The sequence below is a fragment of the Abramis brama genome, assembly GCF_963993115.1.
Source record: "Abramis brama genome assembly, chromosome: 6".
In the NCBI taxonomy this organism is placed as follows: Eukaryota; Metazoa; Chordata; class Actinopteri; order Cypriniformes; family Leuciscidae; genus Abramis; species Abramis brama.
The window spans coordinates 28912796-28940364 of NC_139968.1; the positions used below are offsets into that span (position 1 = coordinate 28912796).

The 27569-nt window shown below is 38.6% G+C and overlaps 1 protein-coding gene and 1 long non-coding RNA gene across 4 annotated transcripts in view; one reads left to right on the forward strand and one right to left on the reverse strand.

Annotated features, from left to right (window-relative positions):
• The window catches only part of LOC311085177 (NACHT, LRR and PYD domains-containing protein 3-like), a gene marked incomplete at its 5' end in the record, with an annotated part of 131402 nt that overhangs the window by 70293 nt on the left and 33540 nt on the right, over nucleotides 1-27569 (reverse strand).
• On the forward strand, nucleotides 69-4892 carry LOC311085698. 3 transcript variants are annotated; one of them, XR_014606897.1, is made up of 5 exons: nucleotides 69-158; nucleotides 560-631; nucleotides 810-906; nucleotides 1821-1942; nucleotides 4795-4892. It is a non-coding gene; the product is annotated as an uncharacterized lncRNA (long non-coding RNA). The 3 variants fall into 3 exon arrangements; XR_014606898.1 differs by having other exon boundaries at nucleotides 560-627; XR_014606899.1 differs by lacking the exon at nucleotides 560-631 and having other exon boundaries at nucleotides 77-158.

Sequence of the window (27569 nt, forward strand, 5' to 3'; positions counted from 1 at the left end):
TCACTTACATGGAGTGAAACTAGCTCAATGGTAAACAAATATTGATAAAAAAAAAATGTTCTGTGTTCAGCAACAACAAAATAACCCATAACAGAGGGAAAGCTCCACGACTTCAACATTTCTGAAGAAAGCTGCTGCCGGAGAAGTAGGAAATACAGGTAGGAAATCCAAAACTAAAGAATTAATTATTGATTTTAGGAAAAAGAGCCCCCCTCTTCCCCTCATTGATGGCCAACCTATTGAGATAGTACAAGAATACAGGTACCTTGGCACAATAATTGATAGTAAGCTATGTTTTGAATCACACACTGATGCTGTTTGTGCCAAAGCCCAGCAGCGAATGTATTTTTACCGTAGACTGAGGAATTTTAACATTGACCCCACTTTGATGAGAATGTTTTATTCTTGTTTTATTGAGTCTGTTTTAACCTTCTGTTTTATCTGCTGGTTTGGTTCCTTGTCCTAACAATACTCTCTAATCGTTTTTTGATTTTATGTAGACGTGTAGCAAGATTGCAGGCATTAACTTTCCCCCTCTCTCACACATTTACTCCAACAGAGTGGCAAAGAAGGCAGCTGACCCTAGTCATCCTTTGTCCTGCCAGTTCAAGCTACTTCCCTCAGGCCGTAGGTACTCCATGCCCAGATGCAGGTCAATTAGATTCAGAAACTCATTTTAGAAAAGCATTTCACCTCTGCTGTAGCTTATATATAATATAGCTTAGCTATAGCTTCTTACTTGTAATAAACCTGGCATTATATAATAATATTGTTGGCTCTGTGACAAATGGTTTGTTTTGTGTTCCTAGATCCTTCAGCGTTGATGCCCTGGCCTCCACCGTAGCAGAGTTGGGCGGATCATCATCTCGGATCATCATCTCTAAGGCGCTATGAACCATATGATTAGTAAGTAAAACTTCAAACATACACTAATGTCAAACATACACTAATTGTGTTGGTAAAAAAAATATGTTTTGAAAGAAGTCTCTTATGTTCACCAAGACAGCATTAAAAACAATAATATTGTGAAATAATATAACAAATTTTAAATAACTGTTTTCTATGTGAATATATTGTAAAATGTAATTAATTCCTGTGATCAAAACTGAATTTTCAGCATCACAGCTTCATATGATCCTTCAGAAATCATTCTAATATGATGATTTGACGCTCAAGAAACATTTATGATTATTACCAGCTTTCATTTTCTCAAAGGCGGAGCAGGATACCCAGGGCTTGGTTTACACCTATCACAATTTCTAGCCACTGGGGGACCATAGGCAGGCTAGGGGAACTCATATTAATGTTAAAAAACCTCATAAAGTGAAATTTTCATGCCATGGGACCTTTAAGCGTTTTCTATCAGTTTTCTATGTGAGGAAAACGCTTAACTGTACATAGTAGTCTATTTTTAATTAGTATGGTGTTTACAGAGTTATCATTTATTTATTTTAATATCACTGTCTATGCATTAAGTCACGTTCTGCGAGTGCAAATCTCTAAATTCAACTTTGGACTTGTATTTTACAGGGGACAAGTTCTCAAATTCACATCTTTATGCTCTCGAGTTTTGCTACTCTTTTACTTTCATAAATAACCTTCCTGATAATGTTCGGGGCTCAGACACACTCTCCCAATTTAAATCTAGACTAAAGACACAACTCTTTAGCCAAGCATTCAATTAACACATCTCATAATCTTGTTTTACAGTTAATATGTGATGAAATAGTAAAACGTGCACATGATCATCTTTTGCCTGAAATAATATGGACTGCAGATATGCTAATTTTTCTCCTGTTGCTTCCCTGTTTCTATCTCAGGATGCTCAGCAAGTTCACTAGAGATTATAGCAGCTCCAGTTTGGATCCAGCCTCACTTGTGAAGACTTCAGATGATGGCAACTATAGATGGACATAAAAAAACTGCCAGATATTAAGGTGGGGTAAGCGACATTTCAAAAACGCTGTTGGACACTGTTGATATTTGGAATGAACCCAAACAAACACACCTCTCTCTTCAATGCTCCACCTCCAAAACTCACCAGATTGCCCAGCAGCCGCATCACATTATTGGTGTAAATAACTAATTTATGTTATTGCATGACCTGCTCAATAAAAGCGCAACACTAAGAACGTTTCAGGAAACACGTTATTAATTATGATAAGGCCTGGATTTCCCGAAACCTTCTTAACGCTACGTCGTTCCTAAGTTATACCTTAAGCTGTACCTTATCGTTAATACGTGTTTCCCGAAACGTTCTTAGTTAATTGTACCTTCTGTAAGTCATACGTTTGGATATTTCCCCACCAGTTAATCAAAGTGTGACAACACCAGTAATACCATAATAGAAGTGACGCGCATGCAATGCAGCGTGCTCGTTTTTCCAGGCGCGCATATGCCACAGCGAGATGAAAACATCTCAACTCTTCAGAATGCCACAAGCGCACCGCAGGTCATGTGACAAAAACCAACCGATCAACTTTGGCCTTTCCGTAACAACATGGAAAACTCGGCCGAACAGCTGATCATAACTGTACAGGGCGAGTTTTTATTTCTCATCTCCATAAATATATCTAGTAGTAAAGCTAATGCAAGGGCTAGAAATCAATGAATCCTTTGCTGATACTTTCTCGTCATCATGGAGAGCGCAGTTCATGGTTGCATAGCAACGACAGATGCCACGGGAGCGCAAGTGCTTGTAGAAAGAAGGAGAGATCGCTTTCCACACGTTTTTAGACGCGATATGTGAACGGCCCCTAATTCAGGATAAACTGAGAATCTATTTGGTTTAAAATCGTTTTTGTTTTGTTTAAAATGGAGATCACGATAACATACATCAGAATAACATGTTCCAGTCTATTTTAAAAAAAAGATACTCAATTGAATCATTAATTCAAACACTTTTAAAACCAATTAATTCAGTGTCTCATTCATAAACACTTGGGCTGGGTTTCCCGATAACGTTGTCTCTTAGCGTGCTACGAAGACTCTTAAGGTATAACTTAACTAAAGGTATACCGTTTATAGGCGTGTTCCCCGAACCATACCTTAGAAAGCTGCTAAAGATATTCCTTCTTACGTGTGACGTTACCCAGTGCTGCCCGTGGCGATGCTGCTGAATCTACTGATATCGGTGGCTCGAGAATCAATTATTCACTCGTGCAGGGGCTGCTTCACTGCGTTATGAGAAAGCGGTGTTCTTTATAAAAGAAGCAATTCAGAAATGTACGCGGGTTAAGTGAGAAAAAAACACTGACATTATGGATACGGATGGCAATAAAATCACAGACTTACCCCTGTAAATGTTTAAAATACCATACGAACCCATGAGAAACAGTTAGCATCTACTTACAACTTAACTGACAGTATGCTTTCACTGGCCTTTGAAAGCGCTCCGCGGACGGCGCCGTCTTTTAGAACAACTATTCGCTGTATCCATGGCTGGACTGGCCATTGGGCATACCGGGCATTTTCCCGGTGGGCCGACGTGCTTTTTGGGCCGATAGCCTACATCTCATACTCATACATACTTTTTATTATTATTTTTTTTATTTTTTTAGCGGCCCATAAAATTTGTACATCGGCGGTCAGTGTTAGTTTTTTTTTTCTGACAGACCAGCCCATGAAACACGTAGATCAGCGGCCCATTGGCTCTTTTCTTGATTGACACTGGGCTGGCCCAATCACAACTTTAAACCAGTGAGCGAGCGTGCAGCAGTGTCAGTGTGTATCTGTCAAAATAGTCAGCGAGATGTCATGAGTGTAGGAAGTAGGAACCCATAACCAAGTTACAGATTATTTCCACATCTGCATAGTTGACAACCGCAATTCACTAGAAATTTAATGAGAGGCGTTTGTAAACCATGTTTTCCGCCAAAATAAAAGCTTGATGCAGTTTGAGTCAAAATATAAGATCATGTGCTTATCTCTTTCAGGTATAGAAATTGGTACAACACTAATTATGAAAGTTTCCTTTATTTTTTAGTGCATTTGTTTTACAAAATATGGCTATTACTGTCATTGGATTAATGTTATAACTATTATTATGTAGTAGGTGTAATGTAAATAGACACTGTAACTAAAAGAGGTTTGAATTTTTCTTTGTTTAATTTAATTTAATTTGCACACTGAATATGGGTTGGAGCTTTTAATTTTGAACTCTCAAAGTGCACCAGATTGATGAATTTAACATTAAAATGCACAAAATTGATCTCACGGGGGGGGGCATGCCCCCGAACCACCCTAGAAGGACCGAGGTCCCACCACCATAGTTTTAACACAAATCCTGTAAGAAACACTTGTATTGCTATATGCCAATGCAGCTTATAGCTTGTTTCAGGATTCATCACTGTGTAGTATACTGTAGTTCGACTGTATTAATAAATGTCACATTTTTACCTATTTCATCTGTTAACTCTCACTCGTTCCTATACTCACTCATTACATGGCATTAGTGGTTTTAATGAATAGGAGTTGGTATGCATATAATTAAGGGTGTGCAAAGATGGGTGGTGTTTATGATCATATAGTGGGCCGGTCTGGGCCAAAATGCCCGGGCCGATTTTTTGTCCCAGTCCAGCCCTGGCTGTATCGCTGCCGTAGTTTGAGCAAACTCCCCACCACAATCATTCCCTTTAAATAGACTATTAAACCTATTAAACTATTAAATGGTTTGCCAGCTGATGTACCTTTGATTGTTGTTAGATTTTTAATTATATTATCCAGTGTAATGACAATTTTATTCTTAGCTTTAGTTCTAACTGCTTTTTCTCAATGTTTTTCACTCTGTTACAGGTTGCCAGGAAGAATCCTTCTCTACATTGTTGCTGTTCCTTTTTGATCCCTTTTCTCCTGGAGTTCTTTCTGGTGTCATTAAAATGTCTTAACTTGAATTGTGTCTGTTCATTATACTAGAGACAGTTACACACAAAATTCAGAAGATATTTTTCAATGTCAGTATAGCATACTTTTTTCATATTGGATAGTCAAGTAACTCCAGGGCTGTATATATGTACATAGACATTGAGGGGGACAAGTCCTATAATTATATGTCAATAATAACAATAGTGTGTCAATAGTTAGAAATGGCCAAACTGGAAATTCAATATTGGAAATTCTTGCTATTCTTGACTGTTTTTAGGATGGCAAAAAAGGTTTAAAAGTTACATTTTAGGCTGGTCTACCTTACAGCGACCATCCAAATAGATAGCCAATCAAATCATAGAAGGCGTGGTTTACTGTTCACAGAAGCAGAGCATGTATTCCATCAGTTTAACGTTGAAAGAGTGCGAGGTAAGATGGAACTGTAAAACTACTCCACTTTTTCTTGAATATGGCCATTTTGAGGGATGAAAGTTGCATGTGTTCAGTATCAAAGCTATTTTATCAATTTAAGTCTCAGGGCAATGTTGACTACAGTTTATGTGCTGCTGAGTGAGTGTTGCAGCGCGATCTCCGCTCTCTCTGTGTGTGTGTGTGTGTGTGTGTGCGCGCGCGCGCGTGTGTTCGTAAGTGCGTGCGTCAATGAAAGCAGCGCATGGTGTCTAATGTAAGGAGTAGCCCGAAAGGTCCGACCTATATAAATAAAGGTCCTATAAAACCCATGCAGAGCTGCCAAAAGATTTACAGCTTTGCATCGTTCAAACATCGGCCGGAGATCATTTGCGATCAAAGGCCGACGTCGAGGCGACATATTGCCGATGAGCAAACGATCTCTGAGCGACATCGTGCCGATGGAACTTTGCGCATCGGGCCAACGTCGGCCCGACGTACGTGTGCTATCTGGGTATTTGTGTACAGTCGAAATAAAACACAACATTGTGCTTTTGTAAAATAAATTCAAGCAATCTGCCCCCGAAATGGCGCTAATTTTAAAATTAAACTAAAATGCTCACGGCTGCACGGGCATTCATAACGGTGCGCGTCCATGGCGAGGAACGAGCAAAACAGAGTCAATGTTTTTTATTTCATTCCTAATTCCATAGGAATTCATTGAAAACGCTTACTCTGCTCTGCACCATTATCCATGTCAGTGCGGACGAACATATTTTACTTTCGTTTTTAAGTTAGCGATTCAAAAGCCCCCCCAGCGGTGTCACACGTTGATTAACCAGTGTTAAAGGGGTCATGAACTGGATTGTTTTATTATTTTATAATGTTCCCTGGGGTGCCCTTATAATGTTAGTATGATTTTTACATAAAAAATTGTCATAATTTATAAATAAAAGCCATTTTTCCAAGCCTGATTTCTGCCTCAGATTTGAACGCTCCGTTTTAAGGGGCGTGTCTGCTGTGAGACTGCAGTGCAAACGCCCACTGCTGTGATTGGCTGACATGCTTGCAATGAAATAGCTAGTATTACAGGAACTCTCTCGAAAACTTTTACTACGTTTTTACTATTACAGCTATCGAGATTAACAAATCGTGAAAAGTATCGTTTAAAGCATTATATTTAAATCTATTCCATCACATGAAAGGTTGCAGCATGATGAGCACTGAGCAGATGACAGACAGTCTGTTGATCGCGTGAATAAAGATCTTATCATTGCAACGCAATTTTTGCACTCTCACAAATGCTTACACCAAATCACAATGCAAACACGATGTGAATACACAGTAAGAGCTTCGTTGTGTAGTGTAACAGTGTCATTATGTCATCACGAGTTTGGTAAGTGTCCAGATAAGCTCTCGCGGCTTCGCTGTGCTGTTTGATTGACAGCTTGGGCGAAAGGGATCGTTCTTTGATCGCTTTCTGTAGGCTAGGCTATATAATTTAATAACAGTTTAAAAAAAGATTATTTTCATAATACTACGAGAAATTATGTGAAGTTGATCGTTTAGTCACTGATGCATAAACAGTATTGAACGATTTTAAGAGAAATATCTGAACTTGAATAATTACACCGAAATCACTGATCGCAGATCAGGCATTAGAATACACATGGTTACTTACATGTTGCTGGCAGATCCGTGTCGGGAAATTGTGATTGACTGATTTAATAAAGTTTAACCATGCTGGAATCCGAAGGAAGCTTATGACTGTCTTCTTCCACAAACTGGCGCTGCACAATATTTAGTAAACAGCATGTTTATTGCTTGGAAGTAGCTCGATCCGGTAAGCAATCATCATGTCGTCCTATGTTATTTAGCATGTTTGGGCGAATCGGTGGGCGGGGCTAAACAGGCCGTGTTGAAGTAGGCGTTGATCTTCTTTTGTGGAGGCGGTGTTTTATCCTCTTTGACGTCATAGTTCCCCACTTTGAAAAACGAGTCGTTTGCTGAGCCTGATGTCTATAAAAGCTTTTATTGGACTAACAAGGTAGTTTTCAGTTCTGAAACTTACAGGATATTATTATAGTATGATGATCTCTTATATGTCAAAAGCTCAAGGAAACGTTGATTTCTCAGTTCATCACCCCTTTAAAATATTCTCACCGTCGCATACCTAGTATATTTTTATATAGATACAATAGGCCTACCTGACTTTGAACACAAGAGGGCAGTATAGCACTATGAATGACATAATTTATTTATTTTTGGACTAAAAAAACATTCTGAATGTTTTTAAACTTGAACAATAATAATAATAAAAAAAAAAGAATAAAAAAATGGGTTTAGTTGTGATATTTGTAAAATTTTATATAGAATTTTTTGAATATATGAGGCTTTTAGTGTTTCCTTTTTTGACATTAGTCCCTCGCCATAGCAAAACTGTTTGAGATATTTATTATCTGTTTACAATTTAGCATCTTTAATGTATTTTCATCATGTTGAAAAAGTTTGGTGGGAATAAAATAAACCACTTAAGAGTGGGTAAAAATTCAGAGGCTGATTTTGCAAAGAAATCAACATTCAAACCAAAATATCTGACTTCCTGATGCTCGGAGCTAATGACTGTAAATTAGAAAATTGTCCGACTCGATGAGACCAATATGCTTACTGATTTTTGTGACTGTACATGAAATTTGTACCCCCCCCCCCCCCACCCCACCCCACACACACACTTTTGTCAAAAGCATTTAGAAAGTGACACACTTCCTGCTGCCTGGTGGCGCTATAACTTTGACTCACAATAGTTACATACAAATGATCGGCCTCTTACCACGAATACACTGCTGAAGTTTCATCAAGATCAGTTAATGTATGCAGAAGTTATAACACTTCGTTTTTATCTTTTCTCGCCATAAATTCGTTTCCTCGCCACGGCAAAACCATTCGAGATATCAAAAATCCGTCCGCAATTTAGCATCCTCAATGGCTTTACTTCATGCTGACCAAGTTTGGTGGCAATTGAAAGAATTGCCTAGGAGGATTATTTCAAATTCCAGAGCAAGCGTTCTCCAAACAACCCATAATAGCCGACTTCCTGTTGGGCTGGCGTAAAACTTGACCGAGGGAAAGTTGTTCGACCCGATGAGATCTATACGTGTACTGAGTTTCATATTAATTCATGCAAGCGTGTTTGATCTATGGACCAAGTTTTCAGACCCCGTTCAAGGGTGAAAAATCCCCCCCACCCCTCACACACACAGAGACAGAGAGAGAGAGAGAAAATTCTCCAGAAAAATCCACATTCAAACCAAAATATCTGACTTCCTGTTGGTCGGAGCTAATGACTGAAAATTAGAAAGTTGTCCGGCTTGATGAGAACAATATACATACCAAGTTTTGTTGCTGTAGATGAATCTAACCCCCCACTTTGGTCAAAAGGTGGCGCTACTGAGCCATTCCACCACGCCCGTTTCTGAAACTTTGCACGTCTACTGGCTAATAAATGTGATGTGTCTGTCGAGTTTCATCCAATTTCAAGCATGCTAAGAGTCTCAAAAGCATCAAAAAAGAATATTAAAGTTTGATGCTTTGCCATGGCAACAGTATCTAAGATATCAATAATCCTTTCACAGGTCTACATCTGCCGTGTGTCTACATTATACACATAAAGTTTGAAGCAAATCGGGTAAAAATAAGAGAGTGATTTCGAAGCATTTTGAAAGTGACAAACTTCCTGCAGCCAGTTGGTGGCGCTATAACTTTGACTCACAATAGTCACATCCATGTGATCGGCCTCTTACAATGAACACACTGCAGAAGTTTCATCAAGATCAGTTAATGTATGCAGAAGTTATAACACACTTCCTGTGTTCCATTATTCGCCATAAATTCGTTTCCTCGTCACGGCCAAACCGTTCGAGATATCAAAAATCTATTCGCAAGAATTCATCCTCAATGTCTTGATTTCATTCACACCGAGTTTGGTGGCGATCGGATGAATTCCCTAGGAGGAGTATTTCACATTCCATTGTATGCGTTTTCCAGACAACGTATAATAACCGACTTCCTGCTGGGCTTTTGTAAAACTTAGAGCACGAATATTATTACATGCAAGCGTGTTTGATTTATGGACCAAGTTTTCGACCCCATTCCAGGGGGCGCTGTCGAGCCCCCCTGCCACGCCCGGGTACCAGCTTCAGTCCCTGACTTGTGTGCAAAATTTCAAGAGTTTTTGAGCATGTTAAGGGCCCCAAAAGTGGCAAAAAGGCAAAAAAAAAAAAAATGACAAAAATAAATAAAAATCCTTCCAGAAACAATAGGGCCTTTGCCCTTTCAGGGCTTGGGCCCTAATAATAATAATAAAAAAACGAGCTCTAAAGCACATTTTAAAGGGTTTATTGCATTAAAAACAAGCTTTTAAATAATTTTACAATTGATCAATGCAAAGTTAACACATGAGAAAAAAATACTTCGACATTTAGCCTAAATTCCAACATTGTTTATGAAAGTCCAACAAAGTTGAATGTAGCAAAATAAATATAAATTAAAGCTGCAAGCAGCGATGAAAGGGCCCTCGCACCCGTGCCATCAACACTCGTTGGCTTTAGGAAGACAGAGCATGGTTGGGAAATGTACATTTAAGGAGGTATATATAGTAAGAGTATGTCAAAGTCAGTTACAAAATGTTTTGTATAATGGTGATAATAGCATGCTTCATGAATAGCATGTTTAGTCTGTTTCTAGCATGCTTAGTACACAATAATTATGTGGTTAGTACTGCATTACTGTGTTAACCATGTCAGTTTCTGTTGCCAGTAGGTGGCGTTATGACTATAACTGAATATGAGCATGGATGTGTGTTCAGGACAGAACTCTTATCAAACGTGTGAAGTTTGGTGCAAATTGGACATTGCCTTCTTGAGTAACAACAAAGTCATGTTTCATTGAATTAGCATTCTTTAGCACTTAGCTAAGCATTGTTAGCATGTTTTAACATGTTTCTGGCATGTTTAAAACTCAATGGCATTTTTAACATGTTGCTAGAAGGGCATCAACATGTTAAACATGTCACTTCCTGTTGCCAGTAGTTGGCGCTATTACTATAACTGAATATTCTCATGTAGATGTGTTCAGGACAGAACGCTTATCAAAAGTGTGAAGTTTGGGGCAGATTGGACATTCCATGCCTGAGTTACAGCAAATTCCTATTTAATTGCAATAATAGCATGCTTTAGCACTTAGCTAAGAGTTTGCTAGCATATTTTAGCATGTTTCTAGTATGTTGTTAGCATGCTTAGCACTTGCAGGCACTTTTTTATATGTTATTAGGAGTCCATAACAGTGTTAAACATGTCACTTCCTGTTGCCAGCAGGTGGGGCTATGACTGTAACTGAATATAAGCATGGTCATGTGTTCAGGACAGAACGCTTATCAAAAGTGTGAAGTTTGGTGCAGATTGGACATTCCATGCCTGAGTTACAGCAAATTGATATTTAATTGCAGTAATATCATTCTTAAGCACTTAGCTAAGTGTTTGCTAGTATGTTTTAGCATGTCTCTAGTATGTTTGTAGGATGTTTAGCACCTACTGGCATTTTTTTATTTGTTATTAATATCAAGAACAGTGTTAAACGTCACTTCCTGTTGCCAGCAGGTGGCGCTATGACTATAACTAAATATGAGCATGGACATGTGTTCAAGAAATAACTCTTATCAAACGTGTGAAGTTTGGGGTAGATTGTACATTGCCTTCTTGAGTAACAACAAAGTCCTGTTTCATTGAATTAGCATGCTTTAGCACACTTAGCTAAGTATTGCTAGCATGTTTTAACATGTTTCTAGCATGTTTAGAACTCAATGGCATTTTTAACATGTTGCTAGAACGGCATCAACGTGTTAAACATGTCACTTCCTGTTGCCAGTAGGTGGCACTATTACTATAACTGAATTTGAGCATAGACATGTGTTAAGGCCATGATTCTTATCAAACGTGTGAATTTGGGGCAGATTGGACATTCCATGCCTGAGTTACAGCAAATTCCTATTTAAATGCAGTAATAGCATGCTTTAGCACTTAGCTAAGTGTTTGCTAGCATGTTTCTAGTATGTTGCTAACCTGTTTAGCACTAGCTGGCACTTTTTTTATATGTTTTTATATGTCCACAACAGTGTTTAACATGTCACTTCCTGTTGCCAGCAGGTGGCGCTATGACTGTAACTGAATATGAGCATGGTCATGTGTTCAGGACAGAAAATTTATAAAAAGTGTGAAGTTTGGCGCAGATTGGACATGGCCTTCTTGAGTAACAACAACATCCTGTTTCATTGAATTAGCATGCTTTAGCACTTAGCTAAGTATTGCTAGCATGTTTTAACATGTTTCTAGCATGCTTAGAAGTCAATGGCATTTTTAACATGTTGCTAGAATGGCATCAACGTGTTAAACATGACACTTCCTGTTACCAGTAGGTGGCGCTATTACTATAACTGAATATTCTCATGTAGATGTGTTCAGGACAGAACGCTTATCAAAAGTGTGAAGTTTGGGGCAGATTGGACATTCCATGCCTGAGTTACAGCAAATTCCTATTTAATTGCAATAATAGCATGCTTTAGCACTTAGCTAAGAGTTTGCTAGCATGTTTTAACATGCTTCTAGTATGTTGTTAGCATGTTTAGCACTTGCTGGCACTTTTTTATATGTTATTAGGAGTCCATAACAGTGTTAAACATGTCACTTCCTGTTGCCAGCAGGTGGCGCTATGACTATAACTGAATATGAGCATGGTCATGTGTTCAGGACAGAACTCTTATCAAACGTGTGAAGTTTGGGGCAGATTGGACATTCCATGCCTGAGTTACAGCAACTTCCTGTTTCATGGCGAAACATCGAAATTTGTCAGGCCGCCGAGGACCCGCCCTTCGACGAAAACTCAAGATCTTCGCAATTTAACGTCGCAAAGGCCTTAAGATTACACTCACCAAATTTGAAGATGATCAGATTAAAACTGTAGGAGGAGTTTGTTAAAGTACGAGGCCTGAAAATGGCAAAAACTGCACAAAAATCTGAGAGGAAGTTGAAAATGGCTGACTTCCTGTTGGGTTTAGGGCTATGCTCCAAGAGACTTTTTTGTAGGTATTAGGTGATTACATGTATGTACCGAATTTCGTGCACGTACATGGAAAGTTGCGGGAGGCGCACTCCGTTGAACTTTTATAGGTGGCGCTATCGAGCCATTTTGCCCCGCCCAATTCTGAAACCTATATCAGATGTAAATTTTCGCCAGTTCTGACGCGTGTGCAAAGTTTCGTGAGTTTTCACGCATGTTTAGGCCCTCAAAAATGCGTTTAAATTCGTAGAAGAATAATAATAATAATAATTAAAGCTGCAAGCAGCGATGAAAGGGCCCTCGCACCCGTGCCATCAACACTCGGTGGCTTTAGGAAGACAGAGCATGGTTGGGAAATGTACATTTAAGGAGGTATATATAGTAAGAGTATGTCAAAGTCAGTTACAAAATGTTTTGTATAATGGTGATAATAGCATGCTTCATGACTCAGCTAAGTGTTGCTAGCATGTTTAGTCTGTTTCTAGCATGCTTAGTACACAATAATTATGTGGTTAGTACTGCATTACGGTGTTAACCATGTCAGTTTCTGTTGCCAGTAGGTGGCGTTATGGCTATAACTGAATATGAGCATGGATGTGTGTTCAGGACAGAACTCTTATCAAACGTGTGAAGTTTGGTGCAAATTGGACATTGCCTTCTTGAGTAACAACAAAGTCATGTTTCATTGAATTAACATTCTTTAGCACTTAGCTAAGCATTGTTAGCATGTTTTAACATGTTTCTAGCATGTTTAGAACTCAATGGCATTTTTAACATGTTGCTAGAACGGCATAAAAGTGTTAAACATGTCACTTCCTGTTGCCAGTAGGTGGCGCTATTACTATAACTGAATTTGAGCATAGACATGTGTTCAGGCCATGATTCTTATCAAATGTGTGAAGTTTGGGGCAGATTGGACATTCCATGCCTGAATTACAGCAAATTCCTATTTAATTGCAATAATAGCATGCTTTAGCACTTAGCTAAGAGTTTGCTAGCATGTTTTAGCATGTTTCTAGTATGTTGTTAGCATGTTTAGCACTTGCTGGCACTTTTTTATATGTTATTAGGAGTCCATAACAGTGTTAAACATGTCACTTCCTGCTGCCAGCAGGTGGCGCTATGACTGTAAGCATGATCATGTGTTCAGGACAGAACGCTTATCAAAAGTGTGAAGTTTGGGGCAGATTGGACATTCCTTGCCTGAGTTACAGCAAATTCATATTTAATTGCAGTAATATCATTCTTTAGCACTTAGCTAAGTGTTTGCTAGTATGTTTTAGCAAGTCTCTAGTATGTTGGTAGGATGTTTAGCACCTACTTGCATTTTTTTATATGTTATTAGGAGTCAAGAACAGTGTTAAACGTCACTTCCTGTTGCCAGCAGGTGGCGCTATGACTATAACTAAATATGAGCATGGACATGTGTTCAAGAGATAACTCTTATCAAACGTGTGAAGTTTGGGGTAGATTGTACATTGCCTTCTTGAGTAACAACAAAGTCCTGTTTCATTGAATTAGCATGGTTTAGCACTTAGCTAAGTACTGCTAGCATGTTTTAACATGTTTCTAGCATGTATAGAACTCAATGGCATTTTTAACATGTTGCTAGAACGGCATCAAAGTGTTAAACATGTCACTTCCTGTTGCCAGTAGGTGGTGCTATTACTATAACTGAATTTGAGCATAGACATGTGTTCAGGCCATGATTCTTATCAAATGTGTGAAGTTTGGGGCAGATTGGACATTACATGCCTGAGTTACAGCAAATTCCTATTTAATTGCAGTAATAGCATGCTTTAGCACTTAGCTAAGTGTTTGCTAGCATGTTTCTAGTATGTTGCTAACCTGTTTAGCACTTGTTGGCTCTTTTTTATATGTTATTAGGAGACCACAAGAGTGTTAAACATGTCACTTCCTGTTACCAGTAGGTGGCGCTATTACTATAACTGAATTTTCTCATGTAGATGTGTTCAGGACAGAACGCTTATCAAAAGTGTGAAGTTTGGGGCAGATTGGACATTCCATGCCTGAGTTACAGCAAATTCCTATTTAATTGCAATAATAGCATGCTTTAGCACTTAGCTAAGAGTTTGCTAGCATGTTTTAGCATGCTTCTATTATGTTGTTAGCATGTTTAGCACTTGCTGGCACTTTTTTATATGTTATTAGGAGTCCATATCAGTGTTAAACATGTCACTTCCTGTTGCCAGCAGGTGGCGCTATGACTGTAACTGAATATGAGCATGGTCATGTGTTCAGGACAGAACGCTTATCAAAAGTGTGAAGTTTGGGGCAGATTGGACATTCCATGCCTGAGTTACAGCAACTTCCTGTTTCATGGCGAAACATCGAAATTTGTCAGGCCGCCGAGGACCCGCCCTTTGACGAAAACTCAAGATCTTCGCAATTTAACGTCGCAAAGGCCTTAAGATTACACTCACCAAATTTGAAGATGATCAGATTAAAACTGTAGGAGGAGTTCGTTAAAGTACGAGGCCTGAAAATGGCAAAAACTGCACAAAAATCTGAGAGGAAGTTCAAAATGGCTGACTTCCTGTTGTGTTTAGGGCTATGCTCCAAGAGACTTTTTTGTAGGTATTAGGTCATTACATGTATGTACCGAATTTCGTGCACGTACGTGGAACGTTGCGGGAGGCGCACTCCGTTGAACTTTTATAGGTGGCGCTATCGAGCCGTTTTGCCCCATCCAATTCTGAAACCTATATCAGATGTAAATTTTCGCCAGTTCTGACGCGTGTGCAAAGTTTCGTGAGTTTTCGCGCATGTTTAGGCCCTCAAAAATGCAATTCAATGCGGAGAAGAAGAAGAAGAAGAATAATAATAAATATAGCTGCGAGCAGCGATTACGGGCCCAAGCCGGTGGCACCGCAACCCCGGAGCCTTTAGTTACCTAAAGGCACCGGGGATGGCGTTGCCGCCGGCTTTGGCCCTCCATCGCTGCTCGCAGCTATATTTATATATATACAGGTGCTGGTCATAAAATTAGAATATCATCAAAAAGTTGATTTATTTCAAGAATTCAACTTAACAGGTGAAATTAATATATTATATAGACTCATTACATGCAAACTGGGATATTTCAAGCCTTTATTTGTTATAATTTTGATGATTATGGCTTACAGCTTATGAAACCACGAAATCAAAATCTCAGAAAATTAGAATATTACATGAAATCACACAGTAATTACACAATTATATCATGGTTATTGAACCAGGTTTTGGTTCTTTTGGCAGTGTGGGCAGGTGCAAATCCTGCTGGAAAATGAAGGAAGCATGAAGTGCTCTGAAAATGTCCTGGTAGAAGGCTGCGTTGACTCTGGATTTAATAAAGCACAGTGGACCAAAATCCTCTTTTCTGATGAGAGCAAATTTTGCATCTCATTTGGAAACCAAGGTCCCAGAGTCTGGAGGAAGAATGGAGAGGCACACAATCCAAGATGCTTTAAGTCCAGTGTGAAATTTCCACAGTCAGTGATGGTTTGGGGTGCCATGTCATCGGCTGGTGTTGGTCCACTGTGTTGAGGTCCAAGGTCAACACAGCCGTCTACCAGGAAGTTTTAGAGCACTTCATGCTTCCTGCTGCTGACCAACTTTATGGAGATGCAGATTTCATTTTCCAACAGGACTTGGCAACTGCACACAGTGCCAAAGCTTCCAGTACCTGGTTTAAGGACCATGGTATCCCTGTTCTTAATTGGCCAGCAAACTCGCCTGACCTTAACCCTATAGAAAATCGATGGGGTATTGTGAAGAGGAAGATGCGATACGCCAGACCCAACAATGCAGAAGAGCTGAAGGCCCCAATCAGAGCAACCTGGGCTCTCATAACACCTGAGCACTGCCACAGACTGATCGACTCCATGCCACGCCACATTGCTGCAGTAATTCAGGCAAAAGGAGCCCCAACTAAGTATTGAGTGCTGTACATGCTCATACTTTTCATGTTCATACTTTTCAGTTGGCCAGCATTTCTAAAAATCCTTTTTTTGTATTGGTCTTAAGTAATATTCTAATTTTCTGGGATTTTGATTTCTTGGTTTCATAAGCTGTAAGCCATAATCATCAAAATTATAACAAATAAAGGCTTGAAATATCTCAGTTTGCATGTAATGAGTCTATATAATATATTAGTTTCACCTGTTAAGTTGAATTCTTGAAATAAATCAACTTTTTGATGATATTCTAATTTTATGACCAGCACCTGTATATATATATTAGAGGTGGGCATAGATTAATTTTTTTAATCTAGATTAATCTAGATTAATTTTGAAATTAATCTAGATTAATCTAGATTAAAATGGCTCATTTGAATTCTGCCGAAGGCATTCAGAATATGTGTGCTACCCAAATAATGACTATAAAAGTAAGTCTTTGAGAACGGGTTTCTCAAGTCAGGTGGCGCATTAGACCAGGGGCTCATCTCCTGTTTCCAAAATGCATCCCAAACTGCTTGAGAAAGCTGTTCTACTCACTGTAAAAGGTTACTACTGTACTGTTACCGTCCGTAGGCAACATTAGGTAGGCCTATGTTATTATCAACTACTAGCGATGTTGCCTAAAATCCATATTGTGATATACATTGCAGCCTCTTGCGATAACGATATTATAATAAAACCATTTCAGAACAGGTTACACAGACCCTGCTAAACAACTGCTAAATGTATTTTTTTTTAAAGGGTGTATGTAGTTTTGAGAACATATATTGTGCAAAACTGTAAGTATACAACATAATTTTGCAGATAAATAAAATGTAAGTACACTAGCTGCAGAGACTTAAGTAGGTCTAATGTTTATTATGGCTTGGAGCTTATGAAACCCCAAATTTAAAATTAGAATATTGTCTAACTGATGTCTTTTCAGTTAAAAAGAAACACAACAACGATTCTTAAAATCGGGCGCAGACAGAGATTATGTTCTACACCACTCAGATATATTGGGAATAATACGCGCGCGCTGGTATTCAGTGATATGTTTCGTTTTAAATTTGAGGTGATAGAACGGATAAGTCACGTTTTAACTTACCGAACTGTTACCTCACACACTCTGTCTATATAGTTTGCTGCTGCTCGTTGCACCGATCTTTTTCACCAGTTTTCACTTTCAGCTGTGTTACAGTGTTTACTTAAGATGACGACGAATATGATGCGTTGCAGCCGGGTGTTCCTCGCGACCGCGGGTAGATTGCGTCATCATAGCTTGTGTAGCTTGAGCCAGCTCCGAACCCAACTTGGAGAATAGATTAACGGCGATATTTTTTTTATCGCGCGATAAGAGTCTCGCGTTAACGCAGCGCGTTAACGCCGATAACGGCCCACCACTAATATATATATATATATATATATATATATATATATATATATATGTATATCTATCTATCTATCTATCTGTCTATCTATCTATATATATATATATATATATATATATATATATATATATATATATATATACACGCACACACACACATACATATACATATATATATATATATAAGACAGAAAATATTACTTGTCTTACCTTATTCTGATTTTATGATACACTCAAAATATTCCACAACAAATCCTTTAAATTTAATGTAAAAATAAAAACGAAAGTAAGCAGTGTTGGTCTCACGTAACCCTCTCATTAGAATCAAAATGTTTCAATATTTGCGATGTATTTGGATGCTAAACTATTCTTTATTATAGGCTTTGTACTTCACTCGTGTTCCAATATCGATGGAAAAAATCATCCTCTTCACACGCGCAAAAATGTGCTTGGAAACATCACAGTGGAGCTCTGCTTTCTGTGAATGGTACAAATTGTACTACTGACTATTTAAACAGAGCAGTGTAATTCGTTTATGTTAGGTTGACTATTTTTATTATTATATTGTATTAGGGCTATAATGAACAGGCTGCGATGTCAAGATTGCAATTCTGGAATGTGTGTGTGTGTGTGTGTGTGACGCGGTTGCGGTTGAACAGTGGACACAAAAACATAAATAAAATGTTTTAGTTAATTCCTACATCCATAGGAATACATTGAAAATGCTCGCTCTGCTCCGCACCATTATCAATGTCTGTGCGGACGTCTGTATTTTACTAGTATATAGTATACTATAGTTAGCGATTTAAAAGCCCTCAGCGGTGTCACACGTCGATTAACCGGTGGGAAAATTTTATCACAGTCACATCCCTAATATATTTATATATAAATACAATAGGCCTACCTGAAAGAGAATTGTACTTGCCCGACCAGAGTATAGCCTGATTAGAACGTCAATAACAAAAAAATAACTTGGGAGTCACTAAAACGAGAGATTATTCTAATTTCATTACATTCATTTTAAGTTGCAATCAGCAGTTAAAAATGAATGTATTACTGATCAATGGTAACAAGGTTGCACTGCTGAGGCTCATGCTGCTTCTCCAGGAGAATTGTAAACAAATGAGCGCAGCAGACAAAAAAGCAAACCAGTTAACAACATACTGACTATAAAAATTACAAATATGGAGTTTTTATATATTTTATAACATATGATAGAGTTAAGCAACCTCACTTGACGAGTAGGCAACTATTTCCTGAATACAATCACGATTGAAACTGTGACATTGATTTCATACAACAGGTTAATAAACAGTTACAATTAAGTCACTTACATTTTAGATGCAATATTGACTGTTTTTGTTCTGTTTCAGCAGCAAAAATAGTTAAACAAAGATCACAGCAGAACCATTGCGCATCTCACAGCAACTTGTTTTCTCATTACTGAATGATTCAGCATTTTGAAACAAATCGGTTGACTTAAAGATTCAATGGTCAATCCATAAACATCTGTCTCAATCATGAATGACTCAGTCATTGGAACGAATCGTTTGAACGAATGAATCAATGACTCGCTCATTAAGATGGTCGCCTGGCGACACCTAATGGCGGTTTAGTGTTATGTTTAAAAGTATAATTTTTTCCAACGTGCACCATTATCAATGTCCGTGCGGACGTCCGTTTTTTACTTTCACTTATATATTAGCGATTTAAAAGCACCCGCTCGTGTCACACGTCGATTGACCGATGGGAAAATATCCTCACAGTCATATACCTAATACATTTATATTTAAATACAATAGGCCTACCTAGTAAAACGTTTTATATACTATTTTGATATCCTTTTGGACACAAGAGGGCAGTATAGCCCTATGTTTGCTTTTTTGTTGAACCAAATAGCACTAAATAGCCTGTTTTTAACTTTTTCATACTTCTTGAATTGCAAAAACAGAATAAAATAGGTTTAATTCTAATATTTGTATAATTTTATATAAAAATAAATGGTGTATAATTACATTTTTAGAAGTTATGAGATGTTTCCTGCTTCCTTTTTGACATTAATTTAATCCCTCGCCATAGCAAAACCGTTTGAGATATTCAATATCCGTTTACAATTTAGCATCATTAATATATTTTTATCATGTTGAAAAAGTTTGGTGGGAATAAAATAAACCTTTTAGGAGTAACTAAAAACTCAGAGGCTGATTTAACAAAAAATCCATATTCAGACCAAAATATCTGACTTCCTGTTGTTTGCAGCTAATGCCTGTAAATTAGAAAGTTGTCCGGCTCGATGAGACCAATATGCGTACTGATTTTTGTAATTGTGGGTAAAACTAACCCCCCCCACTTTTGTCAAAAGCATGTTGAAAGTGACACACTTCCTGCTGCCAGTTGGTGGCGCTATAACTTTGACTCACAACAGTTACGTCCATCTGATCGGCCTCTTATCACAAACACACTGCTGAAGTTTCATCAAGATCAGTTAATGTATGCAGAAGTTATAACACTTCGTGTCTCTCTTTTCTCGCCATAAATTCATTTCCTCGCCACGGCCAAACCGTTCAAGATATCAAAGATCCGTCCGCAATTTAGCATCCTCAATGCCTTGACTTCACGCTGACCGAGTTTGGAGGCGAATTGATGTATTTCCTAGGAGGAGTACATTAAATTCCACAGCAAGCGTTTCCAAACAACCCTAAATAGCTGACTTCCTGTTGGGCTGGCGTAAAACTTAGAGCACGAAAGTTGTTCGGCCCGATGAGATCTATATGTGTACCGAGTTTCAAATTAATTCATGCAAGCGTGTTTGATATATGGACCAAGTTTTAGAACCCCGTTCAAGGGGGCGCTGTCGAGCCCCCCTGCCACGCCCGGCTACCAGATTCAGCCCGTCCCTGATGACCGTGGGTTCTGACCTGTGTGCAAAGTTTCAAGAGTTTTCGAGCAAGTTAAGGGCCCCAAAAGCCCCTGAAACCTTGAAAAACAAAGATTAAATGGAATATACAACCCCCCCCCCCCCCCCCCCCCCCACACACACACACACACACACACAGACACACAGAGAGAGAGAGAAAATTCTCCAGAAAATCCACATTCAAACCAAAATATCTGACTTCCTGGTGGTCTGAGGTTATGACTGTAAATTAGAAAGTTGTCCGGCTTGATGAGAACAATACACCTACCAAGTTTTGTGATTCTAGGAAAAACTAAGCCCCCATTTTTGACTAAAGGTGGCGCTACTGAGCCATCTCACCACGCCCGTTTCTGAAACTTTTAATATGTCTACGGGATAATAAATGTGATGTGTCTGTCGAGTTTCATGCATTTTCAAGCATGTGAAGAGTCTCAAAAGCATCCGAAAAGAATATTAAAGTTTAATGCATTGCCACGGCAACAGTATCTAAGATATCAATAATCCTTTCACAGGTCTACATCTGCCGTGTGTTTACATTATACACATAAAGTTTGAAGCAAATCGGGTAAAAATAAGAGGGTGATTTCAAAGCATTTTGAAAGTGACACACTTCCTGTTGCCAGTTGGTGGCGCTATAAGTTTGACTCACAAATGTCACATCCATGTGATCGGCCTCTTACAACGAACACACTGCTGAAGTTTCATCAAGATCAGTTAATGTATGCAGAAGTTATAACACACTTCCTGTTTGAATTATTCGCCATAAATTCGTTTCCTTGCCACGGCCAAACCGTTCGAGATATCAAAAATCCGTCCGCAATTTAGCATCCTCAATGTCTTGACTTCATGCCGACCGAGTTTGGAGGCGAATGAATGAATTTCCTAGGAGGAGTACATCAAATTCCACAGCATGCGTTTCCAAACAACCCATAATAGCTGACTTCCTGTTGGTCTGGCGTAAAACTTAGAGCACGAAAGTTGTTCGGCCCGATGAGGTCTATATGTGTACCGAGTTTCATATTATTACATGCAAGCGTGTCTGATTTATGGACAAGTGTTCGGATCCCGTTCCAGGGGGCGCTGTCGAGGCCCCCTGCCACGCCCGGGTACCAGCTTCAGCCCGGCCCTGATGGCCGCGGGTTCTGACCTGTGTGCAAAATTTCAAGAGTTTTCGAGCATGTTAAGGGCCCCAAAAGTGCCCGAAAGGTTGACAAAATAATAATAATAATAATAATAATAATAATAATAATAATCCTTACGAAAACAATAGGGCCTTCGCCCTTTCAGGGCTTGGGCCCTAATAATAAACAGAGCAATTCCAAGAGGGTCCTCACACCATCGGTGCTCGGGCCCTAATTAAAGCTGCAAGCAGCGATGAAAGGGCCCTCGCACCCGTGCCATCAACACTCGGTGGCTTTAGGAAGACAGAGCATGGTTGGGAAATGTACATTTAAGGAGGTATATATAGTAAGAGTATGTCAAAGTTAGTAACAAAATGTTTTGTATAATGGTGATAATAGCATGCTTCATGACTCAGCTAAGTGTTGCTAGCATGTTTAGTCTGTTTCTAGCATGCTTAGTACACAATAATTATGTGGTTAGTACTGTATTACTGTGTTAACCATGTCAGTTTCTGTTGCCAGTAGGTGGCGTTATGACTATTGCTGAATATGAGCATGGATGTGTGTTCAGGACAGAACTCTTATCAAACGTGTGAAGTTTGGTGCAAATTGGAAATTGCCTTCTTGAGTAACAAAAAAGTCATGTTTCATTGAATTAGCATTCTTTAGCACTTAGCTAAGCATTGTTAGCATGTTTTAACATGTTTCTAGCATGTTTAGAACTCAATGGCATTTTTAACATGTTGCTAGAACGGCATCAACGTGTTAAACATGTCACTTCCTGTTGCCAGTAGGTGGCGCTATTACTATAAATGAACATTCTCATGTAGATGTATTCAGGCCATGACTCTTATCAAAAGTGTGAAGTTTGGGGCAGATTGGACATTCCATGCCAGAGTTACAGCAAATTCCTATTTAATTGCAATAATAGCATGCTTTAGCACTTAGCTAAGAGTTTGCTAGCATGTTTTAGCATGTTTATAATATGTTGTTAGCATGTTTAACACTTGCTGGCACTTTTTTATATGTTATTAGGAGTCCATAACAGTGTTAAACATGTCAGTTCCTGTTGCCAGCAGGTGGCGCTATGTCTGTAACTGAATATAAGCATGGTCATGTGTTCAGGACAGAACGCTTATCAAAAGTGTGAAGTTTGGGGCAGATTGGACATTCCATGCCTGAGTTACAGCAAATTCATATTTAATTGCAGTAATATCATTCTTTAGCACTTAGCTAAGTGTTTGCTAGTATGTTTTAGCATGTCTCTAGTATGTTGGTAGGATGTTTAGCACCTACTGGCATTTTTTTTATATGTTATTAGGAGTCAAGAACAGTGTTAAACATCACTTCCTGTTGCCAGCAGGTGGCGCTATGACTATAACTAAATATGAGCATGGACATGTGTTCAAGAGATAACTCTTATCAAATGTGTGAAGTTTGGCGCAGATTGGACATTGCCTTCTTGAGTAACAACAACATCCTGTTTCATTGAATTAGCATGCTTTAGCACTTAGCTAAGTATTGCTAGCATGTTTTAACATGTTTCTAGCATGTTTAGAAGTCAATGGCATTTTTAACATGTTGCTAGAATGGCATCAACGTGTTAAACATGACACTTCCTGTTACCAGTAGGTGGCGCTATTACTATACCTGAATTTTCTCATGTAGATGTGTTCAGGACAGAACGCTTATCAAAAGTGTGAAGTTTGGGGCAGATTGGACATTCCATGCCTGAGTTACAGCAAATTCCTATTTAATTGCAATAATAGCATGCTTTAGCACTTAGCTAAGAGTTTGCTAGCATGTTTTAGCATGCTTCTATTATGTTGTTAGCATGTTTAGCACTTGCTGGCACTTTTTTATATGTTATTAGGAGTCCATAACAGTGTTAAACATGTCACTTCCTGTTGCCAGCAGGTGGCGCTATGACTGTAACTGAATATGAGCATGGTCATGTGTTCAGGACAGAACGCTTATCAAAAGTGTGAAGTTTGGGGCAGATTGGACATTCCATGCCTGAGTTACAGCAACTTCCTGTTTCATGGCGAAACATCGAAATTTGTCAGGCCGCCGAGGACCCGCCCTTTGACGAAAACTCAAGATCTTCGCAATTTAACGTCGCAAAGGCCTTAAGATTACACTCACCAAATTTGAAGATGATCAGATTAAAACTGTAGGAGGAGTTCGTTAAAGTACGAGGCCTGAAAATGGCAAAAACTGCACAAAAATCTGAGAGGAAGTTCAAAATGGCTGACTTCCTGTTGTGTTTAGGGCTATGCTCCAAGAGACTTTTTTGTAGGTATTAGGTCATTACATGTATGTACCGAATTTCGTGCACGTACGTGGAACGTTGCGGGAGGCGCACTCCGTTGAACTTTTATAGGTGGCGCTATCGAGCCATTTTGCCCCGTCCAATTCTGAAACCTATATCAGATGTAAATTTTCGCCAGTTCTGACGCGTGTGCAAAGTTTCGTGAGTTTTCGAGCATGTTTAGGCCCTCAAAAATGCAATTCAATGCGGAGAAGAAGAAGAATAATAATAATAATAATAAACAGAGCAATTCCAAGAGGGTCCTCACACCATCGGTGCTCGGGCCCTAATTAAAGCTGCAAGCAGCGATGAAAGGGCCCTCGCACCCGTGCCATCAACACTCGGTGGCTTTAGGAAGACAGAGCATGGTTGGGAAATGTACATTTAAGGAGGTATATATAGTAAGAGTATGTCAAAGTTAGTAACAAAATGTTTTGTATAATGGTGATAATAGCATGCTTCATGACTCAGCTAAGTGTTGCTAGCATGTTTAGTCTGTTTCTAGCATGCTTAGTACACAATAATTATGTGGTTAGTACTGTATTACTGTGTTAACCATGTCAGTTTCTGTTGCCAGTAGGTGGCGTTATGACTATTGCTGAATATGAGCATGGATGTGTGTTCAGGACAGAACTCTTATCAAACGTGTGAAGTTTGGTGCAAATTGGAAATTGCCTTCTTGAGTAACAAAAAAGTCATGTTTCATTGAATTAGCATTCTTTAGCACTTAGCTAAGCATTGTTAGCATGTTTTAACATGTTTCTAGCATGTTTAGAACTCAATGGCATTTTTAACATGTTGCTAGAACGGCATCAACGTGTTAAACATGTCACTTCCTGTTGCCAGTAGGTGGCGCTATTACTATAAATGAACATTCTCATGTAGATGTATTCAGGCCATGACTCTTATCAAAAGTGTGAAGTTTGGGGCAGATTGGACATTCCATGCCAGAGTTACAGCAAATTCCTATTTAATTGCAATAATAGCATGCTTTAGCACTTAGCTAAGAGTTTGCTAGCATGTTTTAGCATGTTTATAATATGTTGTTAGCATGTTTAACACTTGCTGGCACTTTTTTATATGTTATTAGGAGTCCATAACAGTGTTAAACATGTCAGTTCCTGTTGCCAGCAGGTGGCGCTATGTCTGTAACTGAATATAAGCATGGTCATGTGTTCAGGACAGAACGCTTATCAAAAGTGTGAAGTTTGGGGCAGATTGGACATTCCATGCCTGAGTTACAGCAAATTCATATTTAATTGCAGTAATATCATTCTTTAGCACTTAGCTAAGTGTTTGCTAGTATGTTTTAGCATGTCTCTAGTATGTTGGTAGGATGTTTAGCACCTACTGGCATTTTTTTTATATGTTATTAGGAGTCAAGAACAGTGTTAAACATCACTTCCTGTTGCCAGCAGGTGGCGCTATGACTATAACTAAATATGAGCATGGACATGTGTTCAAGAGATAACTCTTATCAAATGTGTGAAGTTTGGCGCAGATTGGACATTGCCTTCTTGAGTAACAACAACATCCTGTTTCATTGAATTAGCATGCTTTAGCACTTAGCTAAGTATTGCTAGCATGTTTTAACATGTTTCTAGCATGTTTAGAAGTCAATGGCATTTTTAACATGTTGCTAGAATGGCATCAACGTGTTAAACATGACACTTCCTGTTACCAGTAGGTGGCGCTATTACTATACCTGAATTTTCTCATGTAGATGTGTTCAGGACAGAACGCTTATCAAAAGTGTGAAGTTTGGGGCAGATTGGACATTCCATGCCTGAGTTACAGCAAATTCCTATTTAATTGCAATAATAGCATGCTTTAGCACTTAGCTAAGAGTTTGCTAGCATGTTTTAGCATGCTTCTATTATGTTGTTAGCATGTTTAGCACTTGCTGGCACTTTTTTATATGTTATTAGGAGTCCATAACAGTGTTAAACATGTCACTTCCTGTTGCCAGCAGGTGGCGCTATGACTGTAACTGAATATGAGCATGGTCATGTGTTCAGGACAGAACGCTTATCAAAAGTGTGAAGTTTGGGGCAGATTGGACATTCCATGCCTGAGTTACAGCAACTTCCTGTTTCATGGCGAAACATCGAAATTTGTCAGGCAGCCGAGGACCCGCCCTTTGACGAAAACTCAAGATCTTCGCAATTTAACGTCGCAAAGGCCTTAAGATTACACTCACCAAATTTGAAGATGATCAGATTAAAACTGTAGGAGGAGTTCGTTAAAGTACGAGGCCTGAAAATGGCAAAAACTGCACAAAAATCTGAGAGGAAGTTCAAAATGGCTGACTTCCTGTTGTGTTTAGGGCTATGCTCCAAGAGACTTTTTTGTAGGTATTAGGTCATTACATGTATGTACCGAATTTCGTGCACGTACGTGGAACGTTGCGGGAGGCGCACTCCGTTGAACTTTTATAGGTGGCGCTATCGAGCCATTTTGCCCCGTCCAATTCTGAAACCTATATCAGATGTAAATTTTCGCCAGTTCTGACGCGTGTGCAAAGTTTCGTGAGTTTTCGAGCATGTTTAGGCCCTCAAAAATGCAATTCAATGCGGAGAAGAAGAAGAAGAAGAAGAATAATAATAATAAATATAGCTGCGAGCAGCGATTACGGGCCCAAGCCGGTGGCACCGCAACCCCGGTGCCTTTAGTTACCTAAAGGCACCGGGGTGGCGGTACCGCCGGCTTTGGCCCTCCATCGCTGCTCGCAGCTATATTTATATATATATATATATATATATATATATATATATATATATATATATATACATACACACACATACATATGTATATATATATATATATATATATTATTGTTCAAAAGTTTGGGGTCAGTAAGATTTTTAATGTTTTTAGGAGAAGTCTCTTCTGCTCACCAAGGCTGCATTTATTGATTAAAAATACAAACAAAAACAGTAATATTGTGAAATATTATTCCAATTTAAAACAGCTGTTTTCAATTTTTAAATATTTTACATAGTAATTCATTTCTGTGATCAAAGTTGAGTTTTCAGCATCATTACTCCACTCTTCAGTGTCACATGATCCTTCAGAAATCATACTAATATGATGATTGATGCTCAATAAATATTCATTATTATTTTCAATGTTGAAAACAGTTGTGTACAGATTTTTTTTTTTTTCAAAATGCTTTGATGAATGTAAAGTTCAAAAGAACAGCATATATTTCAAATATATATATTTTTAACATTATAAATGTCTTTACTGTAACTGTTGATCAGTTTAACTCATCCTTCATAAATAAAAGTACTGATTTATTTTATTTATTTCCCCAAAAAATAAAATTTTAATTATTACTAACCCAAAACTTTTGAGCGGTAGTGTTTAACGTTACAAAAGCTTTAGATTTCAGATAAATGCTGTTCTTTTGAACTTTCTATTCATCAAAGACTGTACACAACTGTTTTCGACATTTAAAATAATAATGAATGTTTCTTGAGTATCAATCATCATATTAGAATAATTTCTG